The sequence below is a fragment of the Protopterus annectens genome, chromosome 2.part1 (assembly GCF_019279795.1).
Source record: "Protopterus annectens isolate FY-2018-M chromosome 2.part1, PAN1.0, whole genome shotgun sequence".
Taxonomy (NCBI): Eukaryota; Metazoa; Chordata; order Ceratodontiformes; family Protopteridae; genus Protopterus; species Protopterus annectens.
In genome coordinates, this window is record NC_056729.1 from 1,704,702,442 (window position 1) to 1,704,718,151 (window position 15,710).

At 38.5% G+C, this 15,710-nt stretch overlaps 1 protein-coding gene and 1 non-coding gene across 4 annotated transcripts in view; one reads left to right on the plus strand and one right to left on the minus strand.

The window, feature by feature from the left end:
- Positions 1–15,710, minus strand: part of DFFA (DNA fragmentation factor subunit alpha) — a 561,231-nt gene that overhangs the window by 406,998 nt on the left and 138,523 nt on the right. The window contains exon 1 of one of the 3 annotated variants that reach the window (XM_044063155.1): positions 13,199–13,217. The exons of the other annotated variants lie outside the window; for them this stretch is intronic. The gene's annotated coding sequence lies outside the window, so the exon portion shown is untranslated. Of the gene's footprint in view, positions 1–13,198; positions 13,218–15,710 lie in introns of those variants that run through there. 3 annotated transcript variants of the gene reach the window in all.
- Positions 7,102–7,292, plus strand: LOC122795124. The gene has a single exon (XR_006363745.1). It is a non-coding gene; the product is annotated as a U2 spliceosomal RNA (small nuclear RNA).

The window sequence follows — 15,710 nt, forward strand, 5'->3', positions numbered from 1 at the left end:
AGAAAAGCTCCAACATATTAAACAATTTTCATTATAAATTAGCATTAAACAGCAATGTTACAAGATTATTACATGGCATTAAGTAACAATACAATGTTATACAGTGTCAATAATCAGGAGTACAGCATAACTATTTCAGGTACTTATGTATTATCGCAACCAGATTTTCGCGATAATAGCGCTTGCTTCCCAATGCGGAAATGTAAAAAGAAATGTATGCAAAATCACACTGACAATGTCAACTTCATCTAAAAACATTGTTTAGGTAGCAAAAACATTGTAAATTTAAAGGAATGAGAGCTTCTTTCAAGCTATGCTGTTTTCCAACATCTTGTCACTGTAAATACATTTTACACAGCCGCTATGTGTAATACACGTTCCATAACCCCAGCCGTGAGCCTGTAAATGTTGTCAAAGTTATACTTCAGATTAGTAAAGACGATCTATGTAGATATTCAGTGGTAGTGAACTAACCCCAAAAAACAACCTTTACAAATACAATGCGTTTGTGGGATCTACCTAAGACAGTAAAGGATTCAATAGCACTTTTCCAGCAATATGGCATTATATCAGCAAGTAAAGAATGCTGTTCTGCTTCCCGTAGTATAATGTCATTGAATGTCCGGAAGCAGATTTTTTGGAAATGCAATATAGAAAATGTTACCAACACATAGGAGTTCGAGTGAGTAATTTCTTTGAAGGAAGTAGAATTAATTTTACCACCGCCGTCCGCTTCACTTATTGTTGGGCAAAGCAGATGACATCTATAAGTTTCTGTCAGGAAAAACTGGACATGGCTGACAAGACAGTCATAGACTGGAGTAACTACTTACGTGATTCTGTGTCTTAGCAATGGGAGAGAAAGGACAAGAAAGAAATCAGAGGGCCAGGGTGTATTGTGGAAATAGATGAGACTCTTTTTACTAGACGTAAAAGTAATGCTGGCCGTATTCTCCCTCAACAGTGGTTATTTGGAGGGATATGTAGGGAGACAAGAGAGACTTTTCTTGTAAAAGTTGCTGATAGAACAGCCGCAACATTATTTAATAAAAATCAAAGAATACATTAAACAGGGCACTACTATTTATTCAGATTCATGGCGGGCATATCAAACTTAACAACTAGAAGAAGCTGGTTTCAGTCATGAAAAAGTAAACCATAGCTACAACTTTGTAGACCCAAACACAGGAGTGCTTACACAACACATAGAGAGAATGTGGGGATCTGTTAAGTGGAGAAACAAAAAACAGAGGCACTGCAAGACACCATTTGGACTCCTACCTAATTGAATATATCTGGCGTGAAACACAGCTTGCACTAAAGAAAGACTTATTTGATGCAATCTTGACAGCAATAGCAGACAATTTCTCTGCATACAAAAAGTGTAACCCAGCAAGTGAACCATCTACAAGTACGCTTCCTAAATCAGCAATAAAATATTTACAGATATGTTGCTCAAAAACATTTGGAAGACATCCACATGAATACTATGCAAAACATCCACAAAACATTGCAACAATAACTGCTATCCCCCACAAAAAAACAGTTTCTGTCAAATACTACAAGAATGCTCTTCGTAACTTTAGCCTCCATCGTCAAGACCTTCATCTCTGTTTGATTGTTTAGATTGCTATTACCTTTAACTTCAATTATTTCATACAGTATGTTAAATAAAACTAGTTTAGATTGCTATTACCTTTAACTTCAATTATTTCCTACAGTATGTTAAATAAAACTAGTTATTTACCAAAAAAAGTGTTGCTCCAGATTTCTTCTTCTCAGGAAAAAGTTTAGTATCCAATTTCGTAGTAATCCATCACACAGTAAAGACGAACAAACATTTCCCATGCGTCCTCAATTCACTTCTGCACTAAGACAGCAGTGCAACCAATTTTGATGTACACAAAGCAAGTTTCACATTTCTGCATTAATTTACGCTACTAATTTGGGACAAACTACGTTGTACCCAAAGAAAACATCAAATTCTGTCATACTTTTAGTCCCACAATCCATTTTTGGGCCAACAAACGTATTACCGCAACCGCGAAAATCTGGTTGCGATAATACGTAAGTACCCTATTTCAAGATGTATAAAAAGAAATATGTCATTAAGATGAATATAGTTTTAGGGGTAAGTGGTTAAACCCCAGTTTTATCATAATGTAGTTGCATGAATTTTCATTAATGACCTGCATAAAGTCATCTCAAGTGCAATTTGTATTCGATACGTAGATGACTCCATCTTAATCTGCTCTGCCACCTCCCCCTAAGATCTACAAGCTGTGTCACAAATCACTTTCAACCAAGTATAGAACTGGCTGACAGGTTGCAGACTACTACTAAACCCAAACAAAACAAAACTATTGCTCTTCTCCCCCACTCGCAAGATCTCCTTACCACCCCTCACAATAACATCCAACAATGGTACCATAATTTCCCCAGAACCTAGCACTAAACTGCTAGGAGTAATCATAGACAATAACCTTAAGTTCAATGCTTACTTAGACAAAACTATTAGAACAGTCAACAAAAAACTAGGCTCTTTATATAGGATCAGGCAATTCCTAACCCCATCTACTAGAACTGTTATTGCCCGTACACATCTGCTATCAACCCTTCTTTATGCCTCAACCATCTTTGCTAACCTATCCAAATCAAATCTCAATAAATTGAATAGCTGTTATAATAACATTGCAATATTTGCCACAGGGTCAGCTTTTAGAACCCATCACTGTGTTGACCTCCAATCATTAGGCTGGCTAGAATTACCCAACCAACTGCAATATTCCCAAATAATAACTATACATAAAATTCTCTACAACCCAGACAGTACACCTGTGTTGAAAAACATCATCACACCCTACAGTAACATAAAGACTCTTCGCTCTTCCAACAAAGTACTAGTGCAGGCTGTTAGAACCAACAATTCAGCAGGTACATCACTATACTCTAACTCTGTCGGAAAAAAATGGAACCTTCTTCCTGTGGGACTCACCAATGACCCCTCCTTACCCCAATTCAAAACATCGCTTAAAAAATACCTGAAAATGCATTGGCTTTGTCCCTGTACTAACCCTGGCTAACCCCAAACTGACAGAATCTGTAAAGGTGAGCCTCACAGGAGTATGTCAGTGTGCCGCTAACCACGTACAATTTTGTATAACTCTCTCCTATGGAAAGAATGAGAAAGATGTCACTATTTTCTTCTTAGATAACTAACTAGCAACCTATCCTGTGTGTACGTGACTTAAAATTGTACCTGCCTATACATATTGTTAAAATGAATATGTGACTTGAAATTGTTCCTATCTGCACATATTTTAAAATTTCCATTTTTGTAATTTCACTGTAATACTTGTTCACTGTAATTATACTAGTAATTAGTAATGTAGTTACGTACACCTGGAGCTTTTCTCCCCAGGCCTCCGCTGAAAATGGACCTGTATCCAGTTGGACTTTCCCGGTTAACAAATGTAAAATAAACAAATAAATGAAGGCAAGACAATTACAACAGAATGTTTCTCTGAGGCGATTTGCTTAACAGATTATAGAAGACAGTAGAAAGAGTAGTCAAGGAAGATTAGAGAGAGCTAGTGAGAACAGTGAGTTAAGGGCAGAAAGTAGATTAAGGTAAGAGAAGTAGGGATGTTTAAGGAGAGAGAGAGTGCAGTGGCAGGACCACTGACTTTTAAAGTGCTCTTTGGTGGCTGTCTTAAATTGTTTAGGATGTGTAAGGGTCCTGATTTCTAGTGGGAGCCTATTCCAAGCAATAGTGGGGTGATAGCTGTACATGTTGTGTCCAACTTTAGACTTTGGTTTGTAGATTTGTAGTAGGTCTTGGTTAAAGCTTCGGAGAGGTCTGGAGGGAGAATAATGGGAGATGAGAGGGCATAGTGTTGGGCAGTAGGAAGGCTGGTATGGGATAGAATGGATGATCTGGAGCTGAGAGAGAAGAAGCTGGTGGAGTAATTCAAGCCAGTTTATGTGTTTTAGAGAGAGACAGTGATGGGATTTGTAGGTTTGTTGGGCAGCAAATCTAGCAACCTTGTTGTAGGTAGATTTGAGTTTGGTCAGGAGTGCTGAGTTAAGATTTGTGAGAACTGTACATTAGACTGGGTAGAAAGTAGGTTTCTTAAGAAAAATCTGCTTTAAATGACTTAGTTTATTCTATTGCACAAGTCACTACTCATTGTTTGCAGTGTGTATGACTGTTGACACTTCTTCCAGGGCTATGGTTACTGGTATGGTTTCAAGGAGGTTTGCTTGGCTGCATTCTCTAAACATCCCAGATGATGTTAAAAATGATACTTTAAATTCTTTCTTGAACAGAGATTCAGTGTTTGGTCCCTTTTCTGCAAAGGTGATCAAAACGTGTGATGAAAGAGGCAAGATGATCCAGGGAATCTCCAAGATTTTTCAGCCCTCCTTTTCCATACTGTCCATGGGATTTTCTTTCTCCTCTTCCAATTTCGGCAAAAAAAAAAACAGAATAAACAGTCTCAACAGAATTCAGGTAAACAAATGTTTAAGAAAAAGTGGCAAGGAGGTTCCAAAAAGAAGTCTCAATCCTCCTAAAACCAAGGACACTCCAACAAGTATGAATGACTATTTAAGAGACTTTGTGACTTCCTGCCACCTTGGCCTTTTTTCTCTTTTTCAGGAAGTCTGAATCTCTGTTTTTCCTCTCTGACAACAGATTGTTTCAACAAATGGCATCTGAAAATCTTTCATCAGGGTTACAGATAGTAGTGGGAGGAAATTCTTCCTTTTCAGGGTGTCATTCCTCATCCTGCAGATCAGACTCGTTTCCTCCTGCTCATCGCTTGCTGTCCCAAGGAGTGATAGAACCAGTTCCTCTTTCCCAGGTGGGGAAGGGGTTTTATTCAAGGATGTTCCTAGTCCCACAAAAAGAAAATGCTTGGAGACCAGTTCTGTATCATTTTTTTCTAAATCTGTTTTTGATAGTGCCCACATTCAAAATCGTGCCTAACATACAAAGCTATGTCAAACCCAGAGCTGTTGGACATGCTCCACGTAAAGAAATCTCAATCCCTCCGAGCTACATGCTCTAGGGACCTAAACCTTGTCACCACAATAAACAGAACATGCTGGAGGGATAGATTCCTGTCTCAGAGACTTCCCATACTCTGGAACAAACTACCTATCTATATCAAACAAAGCTCCTCATTAGCACTCTTCAAGAAAAATCTTGATGATTGGATGGGAGATAGGAAATTCACTCCGGGGATCATTTCTGTGGTTCTGTGGCTCTGCTTGATAGGGGCACAGGAAAATAATTTTCTTGGGTGGCAAAAGCCAGGGTACCGTTTGGCTAGGCTTATATAGGCCCTAGGGCCAATAGCTTAGTACCTACCTACGAACAATATGTTGCCTCTTTTTCCTCTTTCATGTTTCTTTATAACACTAGAGATTAAAAGATGCTTATAATCACATTTCTATTTGTCCAGACTTTACGCATTTTTAAGGTTGTGTGTGTCTGGATCACGTTATCAGTTCTCTGCCTTAACTTTTGGTCTGTCCACTGCAACATGAGTGTTCACAAAAAGTGTCTAGCTCTAGTTATAGCTCACTGCAGGTTACAGGGTTATCCACATTTTTCCATACTTCCACAGCTTGCATATCTTTGCAGAGTGTTTTTCAAAATGTCAGAAATCTCTCTCTTTGGTGACAGATCTTTTCCACAAACTGGGAATTCAAGAGAACATCCAAAAGTCTTTCCTAACTCTCTTACACAGAACAGTGTTTCTGGGATGTCAACTAGACACCTCAGTTCAGACAGCTTTTCTTCCACAGGAAAAAAAATCGATCTTTATTTAGATCTATTTCTAAGGTTTTCCGCTCAGACTTCGGTCACTGCAAGGGAATACCTCAGGACTTTGGGTCTCATCTCATCAATGATTCTCATGATACCCCTAGCAAGACTCCACATGAGAAACATACAGTGATATTTGAAATGTCTTTGGCCCTATCACTAACACCCTTTATCTTTTCAGATCCCAGTACCGTGGGTTGTCAGAACAGAAATCACTTGGCGGAGACAACAGATATCCTTAAATCAAGGTCTCCCTTTCTCCCTCCCTACTCCAAAGCAGTCAGCCACCACAGATGCTTCAGACTTTGCTTGGGGAGCAGTTTCAGGAGAGATAAAAGTGAAGATGGACACAAGCACATAAATATCAAGGAGATGCTTGCCCTAATCAAGCTACTCAATTCTTATAACCATCTTTGGTCCCCAGGACCACTTCAATTGGTTACGCACAATACCACAGTGATGTGGTACACCAACAAGCAAGGGGGAACCACGCTCTACCCTCTTTGCAGACTAGCCTTGTTAGCTTGGGATATAACTTTGCAACACAACTTCACTGTACAGGAATCTTACATTCAGTCAGAGAAAAACTGTGTGTCAGACAAGCTGAACAGGACCAGGGCAGACAAATGGAAACTAGATCTGGAGGTCTTCCAAGTTTTGATCCATTTGTGGGGAGTTCTTCAAGCAGACCTCTCTGGCTCCTCTCTGAACATCACCTGGCAAAATTCTGTTCCAGAACTTCATGCAAGAAGGCCTGGAACACAGATGCCTTTTCTTTTCTTTGGACAGGAATGTTCCCGTATGCTTTTCCACTAATATCCAGGGTACTGCTGAAAATTCAGACAGAATTCCTCAAGATCATTGTGGTGACTCCCTTCTGGTGCAAGCAGCTGAGGTTCTCCCTTCTTCTGGAAATGGCCAGGGGCAATTACCAGAAGCTTCATCACAGAATGGATCTACTGACACAAGAAAAAGGTGCTTGACACGTCCCAACATCAATCATCTTCCATTGACTGTCTGGATGATAGGGTCTTAATTTTAGGCACCTGTTTTCTGAGGACATGCAGCAGGTACTAATGGAGGCAAGAAAGCCTACTACTAGAAAATCATATATTAGTCCATTCAGGGCTTGTTGTTCTCTGGTTTTACAATATTTATGTGAGTTATTATTCTATAACCTTTCTTATTTCTCTATTAAGGTTCATTTATCTACCGTTTTAGCATGTCTGCCCATGGACTCTCCTCTTTCAAGGTAGTCACATGACAAAATCGCTTCTCAGCCTTCTGGCCAAGATCAAGTGTAGTATCTGCTCTTATCAGTTTAATATCGGATATGTCCTTTATCTGGGGACCATATATTAAATAGATTTTTGGAACAGGGAGAAAGAATAGGGGCTTGATCCGTCCACTCCACGCGTCAACCTGGTATTGCAGTACTTCCAGGAATGGTGCATGATGTTCTTGAAAGGGGTTTTGTAATAAGTGGCCTCCAAGTAAACCACTGGCCCCTCTTTGAGACCTTAATTTTGTATTAAAGAAACTACGATTTGCTCCATTTGAACCAGCGAATCTGGCTGACTTCAGATTCTTAACATGGAAAACAGTTTTACTGACTGCTCTGACATCTGCAAGAAGGGTATCAGAGTTACAAGCTCATATCCCACCTCATTTTCCACAAGAACAGAGTTTCTCTGGGAACTAATCTTTCCTTTATGCCTAAAGTGGTGTCTGAATTTACTTCAAGCCAAACTATCCATCTCCTCATTTTCTTTCCTGAACCTACAAATGAGGAAGAAAAAATACTCCATACCCTTGATGTCCGCAGACAACTCGGGTAATATGTTCACTGAACTAAATCTTTCAGGCCATCAGATCAATTGTTCATTTCTTGTGGAGGTAAGAACAATAATCCGAGTCAATACAAACTATTTCCAAATGGTTGTCTAAGACTATTACCTTTGTTATACTCACCATGACAAATCTTTTCCTGGCAGGGTCAAGGTCCACCCTACAAACACCTTGGTTTCTTTTATGGCTTTCTGGAAAGGGTTGGATTCTGGAAGTATTCTAGAAGCTGCAACATGGTCCTCTGTATATATTTTCACAAAGCACTATAAACTGGATTCCTTCTCTAGGTCTATATCATGCTTTTCTAGAACCATTCTCCAGTGGCTCCTGCACCATTCTCCTTCCACCTCCCAAATATGGTCGGCTATGGTAATCTACCCATATAGCTAAGGCTACTGCAGCAATTATCAATATGAAAAACATAGTAGAGTTGTACAAGTTGAACTTTACCATAACCATAGATGTTTGAATGATCACTACTGCAGTAGCCGCTCCCTCTCTCCATCCCCTTGTTTTCTGTTGTGTTTTTTTTTTTGCCAGGGTGTGGACATTTTTTGTTTTTCTAGCCTTATCCTTTCAGGGATCAGCCTCCCTCTCTCTGCAGGCAGGAAAGCTCTGAAGGGTTTTCAGCCTAAACTTGTCTTTCAGTCAAATCAGCTCATGCTGCTTGACAGTTTGGTTATGTGGAAAGTGCCCTGAAGCTTTAGAAGCAGGCCAGCTGTTATATCCTTGGCATGATATAACCCATACAGCTAAGCCTACCGCAGCAGTGATCATATTCTGTTATGGTAAAGTTGAATTTGCACAACTGTATTTTACTACAGTGGGACAAAATAAAGAGACCAGACCTTTCCTGATAAGCACCATCGCAAATGGTTTAACATAGTATTTTTGTAATCTATCCTTTGCTAATAAAAAGGGAAACAATTGTATTAAAAACATTACTTTCAACCCCAAAAAGAAAATCAAGGTTGGCAATCTTTAAGAAATATGGCTATTATCACTTTTAATCTATTTAATTCAGACCTTCTACAATGAAAGACATGCAGAAATAAACATTTTAGGTTTCAAATGCAGCATAATGGAAGGCAAAATAATGTACAGTAACATTATTAAATGCACCAACACATTTCTCATTCAACTCAGGACTGTCTTGAACAGTTTCTCCATCTCTGTTCATGAACTGCATCCCACCAAGGTGATATCCAAGAAAATAATTTTAAGAAGGGACGCTCACAAAAATAAGCAAATAAATAAAAAAGTCCAGTGGATTTAAATGTATTTATTTTATTTATTTAACATTTGTTAACCGGGAAAGTCAGACTTGGAAAGAGCCAATTTTCAGCGAAGTCCCAGGGAGAAACACTCCAAACGCATGTCTTTGTAATGGTTAGAAGGTCAGGAAAGGAAGACGTAAAGCAGAAATAGAACAGCCTTAATGGATGCAAACTACTTTCTAATAGTGTGTGTGTAAAACTACAAAAATAAAAATGTAGCTTACTTAATGCCTATGTAATGACACTAGTCCTCTACCAGCTAAAGAAATACAAAAAGCACATGAAAAAATAATGGAATAAACAAAAAACAAATCTTCAAACACAATGCTGACAAACCAGAGGCAGACTATGGTTCAAAGTATGCAGTCAAAGCAATGAGAACTGCAAGATCATCAAAAAGGAAAAGAAAATGTAAAAACACTATACTAACTTAAATCAGAGGAAGACTATGATTAAAAATATACAGTCAAAGCAATGAGGAACTATGAAGCTGTGCAGATGTGAGGGAAAAAACAATTCTGCACAGCATTCCAAATCTTTAGTTAAATGACATCTACAAAGGGAAAGGGTGGCCACTTCTCATTATGCAAAACAGGATGTTTAGCAGTAACTGTAAACATACAAAACAAAAATCAGACGTGCTTGAAAGGCTGTAAAGAACTAAAGCAATGAGACTGCATTATTTTAACTGTAAAAAATGTGCCCATAACTGTGGTTGTTTAACATTCCTTCATTTACAAAGACATCCCTCATGAGATAAAATATTGAAAATACTTCTGGACTACAAGGTAATTTTGTGCATAAAACATAAAATCTCAATCTAGTACACAAAACAATCAGGCCTAACTCTGAAAACTCTATCCTAGTGCCAGTTTATAACTCTGTACATATGCGATACATGTGCCCAACATGTCCAGTGAAGTAATGTCATAACAGAAATGCAAGCAGACGTGGTGAAAATAAATTTTCCAAGTATATCAAGGAAAGCAGTTTGGTAATATTGGGCAAAACCACATCCTGACCTCTCAACTGTCCCTGATTTTCACTCAAATTTTAGCTCTGCCCTTCTTAAACCCTCTAAAACTGGAGACTTCAGAGAAAATGTGGCATATTAATCATAATAAATAATGACAGAAAATGTATACTAATTCACATTTGTCTTTCACTCTATCAATACCTCAGGTTAACAGTACTAATAATTTAAAAGTGTTCCCGATTGTCCCTGATTACTTCTGGATTTGTCCCTGATTCTATTGACATTAGTTCACGATTCAAAGACATCTATACATACCAGTGCCAATATTATGAAGTGATCAGAAAACAAATGACTAAAACAAGACATTTATGCTGACAAGTTGGAAAACAAAGTTACGTGATGCATTTAATTTGAAGAATATTTCTTTCAATCCAGAAGTTCAGTGTTGAAGTAAGAGGGATTCACGAACTGAAGCAACAAAACACACACAATGACTGACTGAAATCTTCTGGAGTACAAAACAATGCCAAATTGCCAGATTAAATACAGAGCGAGAACTTCAAAACCGTTTTTTTTTTTTTTTTTTTTTTTAATGATGCAATATTATGAAGCAGCAGAATGTTCACATGTGATAGAGAGGTAAGATAGGCCACTGGCACAGGGTTAAGGTGTCAGATCACTCCCCCAGCATCATCAGTTCAGGAAAGAGCTTGGAAAACCAGAGGACTGATGGGAAAGGGAGTGTGTGTGTGTTTTTTTTCCATTTTCATCATCACTCTTCGTACAAGATAGCTCAGCAGGCCCCTCTATGCAGACGCCCCTCAGAGGAGGCTGGAGGGTTTACCTTTGTCAAGATACATGTTATTTATTAAAGTTTTACTGAAGTGGGAATAGTATGCCTAGTTTTAATGAATGCCTATTCTGCTAAAATCTGACCACTATTAGCTGACAGACCGCAGAACAGTGGCATTAAGGAAGCTTCTCATTTCATCCACTGCTGTGCAGTTTTGCAATTAGTATATTTAAGAAGTAAATATTGTGGGAAGAAATATCCAGAGAATTGTTATGGTTAGGCTTGCATAGGCCCTAGGGCCGATAGCCTAGTACCAACCTATGAACCTATGTGGAAAGTGTGTGTGTGTGTGTGGGGGGGGGGGGTGCAGAGTGGATCTGCCCCCCTGCTTTTTGTTTTTGTAGCATCCTCAACAGTGTGGCATTCAAAAGTTTATTTTCTTCAACAGAATAAAGTCTAACAAAACATTTGCCGATGTCACCACAGACTGCCATAAAACTGGAGGAAATGGTAGAGGTCAATAGCACATATCTCCAGTGACTCTCACCCTGTATGGAGGGGGCCAATAGTTGAACTGTCACAAATCGCTCAAGGGACAGATGTGAAAATGGCCACTGTACATTGGGAAAATAAACTGGAGAAGGGTCATGTATTGCGGATGGAAAATGTACTGTAACCTGAATGTGAAAAATGTCAGCTATGACATTCACTCATATACTACAATTGCTAAGCTGTAACTCTAGAATAAGATGTTGAGAGCTGCCAACAAATTAAATTAAATGCAGAAATCAGACTTCTTTTGATTGTTCTATCACTGTCCCATAAATTTCACTAGCAGTCAAGTTAATCCCTCCTGCTCTCTCCTGCCTGCTGAAATCACCCTGAAAATACCCCTTAAAATCTCAGATGCGAAACTCACTCTGGTGTTCTGATACAAAGGCTCAAAGCTAAACTTTGCCGCACTTATCACAGTTTCTCTAGTCTTCATCCTAAACTGTGGCAATCACTCTTACCGCATCTTATACTACTTCATAGCCCATATTCAGTCCACCCCCCCCCCAAAATACTACTTCATAGCCCATATTCAGTCCACCCCCCCCAAAAAAAAATGCAACAAAAAGCCCATTCTCAAATGGGAAAAATGTAATTGCCTTCGTCTGGTTATATAAATAGGGAACTTGCAGAAAGTGAGTTTAATTTTTTACCTTTTCTTTTAAAGCCACTGCTTTAGTATATTTTTATTGACTTTACTATTGCCTGCCACTAAGGTAATGTACCAGCAATGGCTTGCAACCCATCATATTCAACCGACCCTCTCTTGTCCTTCTTGTGTTATTCACTGTATAAATATGTACATAAATGTCTACCTTTACCTCGTTGCTTTTCTAAACACACTGCCTGTTTATGACCTATATTATACATGTTTGAAATAAGAAATGTTTTTTTTTCCCTTTGTTTCCTTTGCCTTAGATACATCTGTGCTTGAAATGCAAAATGCTTTTCTCTTTATGTACCTATGCTAGAAGTGAAAGTGGTCAAGTTTGATCAGTGCTCCTCCTTCATTAACAAATTCAAACTAACAAATAAATTAAGTAATTAAAATAATAAATTACACCCCAGAAAGTGAATGATCTTTTAAAACAGAGCTACATAAAGACAGTGCCATGAAAATCATGAGGGCCCCGTAAAAGCTGTTTTAAAAATTTAGACCAAGGTGACTGGAAATGGACTAGTGACACCAATTTACTGAAAAGCACTACCAGTACATATATATTTACACACACACATAGGTTCATAGGTAGGTAGGTACTAGGCTATTAGCCCAAGGGCCTAAGTAAGCCTAGCCAACAAGGTTTCCTGGCTTACACCACCCAAGAAAGTTAATTTCCTGTGCCCCTGTCGAGCAGAGCCACATAAGTGATCCCTGGGGTGTATTTCCTATTTCCCATCCACCCTCATCAAGATTTTTCTTGAAGACTGTTAATGAGGAATCTTTTTCCAGTCCATCAAATATTAGTATGGTAGCGTTGTCGCCTCACAGCAAGGTGTTCTCCCGTTTGATCCTTGGCCGGAGTGCCTTCTGTGTGGAGTCTGCATGTCCTCCCCGCAGTCGGGTGGCGTTCGAAAAACATGCGTGAATGGGCGTGCCTTCATTGAAGGTTGGGCGCCGGGCTGGCACCTCGACACTGTAAAAATCTACTGCCAATCATTAGCGGATCGGAGTTCTGCTGTGGCGACCCCTAACTGGGAAAAGCCAAAAGAAAAAGAAGTAGTAGTATGGGAACAAGACATCCTGCTACCACTAATAATATGCATAGTAACAATAATGTTGAAAACACAAGTTAACATCAACAATGTGTTTACCACCTCAGTGTAAATAATAAAATGACTGATACAATAAAAAGTAAATAAAATGGAGGTAATAAATACGCAAATAAACAAACAGTAAAGGGAAAAAGGAAAAGTTGTACCTTGCCACTGAATTCACCTTGTATGTTCATTCATATTCTGATACCAATTTTATCATATTCAAGGTCGTGGGCAAGCCAAAGCCAATCTGACTAGCAACTGGATAGGACAAAGGACAAGCAACATTATACAGGTTACTGGAAATGTATATCTTATGAAAATGTCTTCTTACTTTTAACCATGCCCAAAAGAACTAACAGTAGATTGGAATAGAACACTAAAAATAAATAATACAAAAAAGGGCACTACATTACACACCTTCCAAGGCTGCTGTGGAATAAGATTCAGCTTTCTATTGAGAGAAGTTAATTAATTATCAGCTTTCTTTCAAAGAAATATCGATATATGTTTGTTTTTATATATATATGTACACACACATATATATATATATATATATATATATATATATATATATATATATATATATATATATATATATATATATATATATATTTATATGGATCTAGGACGTTTGATTGAAAGATCAAACGTCTGAATCCATTTAGGGCAAGCATATTTAGGAAAAAGTGCTTTTCACCGAAGCACTTTCACGTAAGTATGCCTGTTGCTGAGGCCGTACTACAGTGCGGATAAGGGAAAATTCTCTTTCCCCACTGTAGTGCGGTCTCGGAGGGAGAATATTAAAGAAGGGGGGGTGCAGGGGGGGTAAAGTTCCCCTGCAGAAACGTTAATGTAGTGTTTTTTTTTATTCACACACTTTAACGAAAGTGCTTTTTTGATGAAAGTGCTTTTTGTTAAAATGTGTTCGGTGGTTATGGATTCGGACGTTTGATCTTTTGATCAAACGTCCTAGATCCATATACATACATACTTACACACAGTGGATATAAAAAGTGTACACACCCCTGTTAAAATGCCAAGTTTTTGTGATATAAAAAAAAAAATGAGACCACAATAAACAATAAATCATTTAAAAAATGTTCCCACCTTTAATGTGACCTATAACCTGTGCAATTCAATTGAAAAACAAACAAATCTGTTAGGGGGAAAAAATATAAAAAATAAAAAATGTGCAATAAACTGGTTGCATAAAAGTGTGCACACCCTGAAACTAATACTTTGTTCAAGTACCTTTTGATTTAATTACAACATTCAGTCTTCTTGGGTACACACCTGCCATCAATTAAAGAGAGTCTGATTAACCCCAAATAAAGTTCAGCTGTCCTTCTAGGATTTTCCTGACATATACTCAGTTGTCTGCTACAGCAAAAGCCATGGTTTGCAGAGAGCTTATAAAGCATCAAAAGGATCTCATTGTTGAAAGGTATCAGTCAGGAGATGGGTACAAAAATTTTCCACAGCACTGGATATACCATGGAACACAGTGAAGACAGTCATCAAAAAGTGGAGAAAATATGGGACAACAGTGACAATGCAAAGAACTGGATGTCCCTCCAAAATTGATGAAAAGACAACATGAAAACTGATCAGGGAGGCTGCCATGAGACCTACAGCAACACTGAAGGAGCTGCAAGAATTTCTAGCAAGTACTGATTTTGTACTACATGTGACAACAATCTCCCATATTCTACTGGTCTGGGCTATGAGACAGGGTTGCAAGACGGAAGCCTTTTCTTACATAGAAAAACATCCAGGCCCAGCTAAAATTTGCAAATTAATACATCAAGTCTCCCAAGAGCATGTGGGAAAATATGTTATGTTCTGATGAGACCAAGGTTGAACTTTGTGGTCACAATTCCAAAAGGTACATTTGGCGCAAAAACACCACTTCGCATCACCAAAAGAACACCAGACACATAGTGAAGCATGGTGGTGGCAGTATCATGCTTTGGGTTTGCTTTTATTCAGTTGGAACTGGGGCTTTAGTCAAGGTGGAGGGAATTATGAACAGTTCCAAATACCAGTCACTTTTGGCCCAAAACCTTCAGGCAACTGCTGGAAAGCTGAAGATGAAAAGGAATTTCACCCTTCATCATGACAATGACCCCAAGCATACATCCAAATCAAAAGAATGGCTTCACGAGAAGAAAATTTAAGTTTTGGAATGGCCCAGGCAGAGCCCAGACCTAAATCCAATAGAAAATCTGTGGGGTGACCTGAAGAGGGCTGTGCACAGAAGATGCCCTCGCAATCTGACAGATTTGGAGTGCTTTTGCAAAGAAGAGTGGGCAAATATTGCCAAGTCAAGATGTGCCATGCTGATAGACTCCTCCCAAGAAGACTGAATACGGTAATTAAATCAAAAGATGCTTCAAAAAAATATTAGTTTAAGGGTGTGCACACATATGCAACCAACTTATTGCACATTTTTTTTTTAATATATTTTTTCCCCTAACAGATCTGTTTGTTTTTCAATTGAATTGTACAGGTTATAGGTCACATTAAAAGGTGGGAAAAGTTTTGAAATGATTTATTGTGGTCACATTTTTTTATATCACAAAAACCTGTCATTTTAACAGGGGTGTGTACACTTTTTATATCCACTGTGTGTGTGTGTGTGTGTGTGTGTGTGTGTGTGTGTGTGTGTGTGTG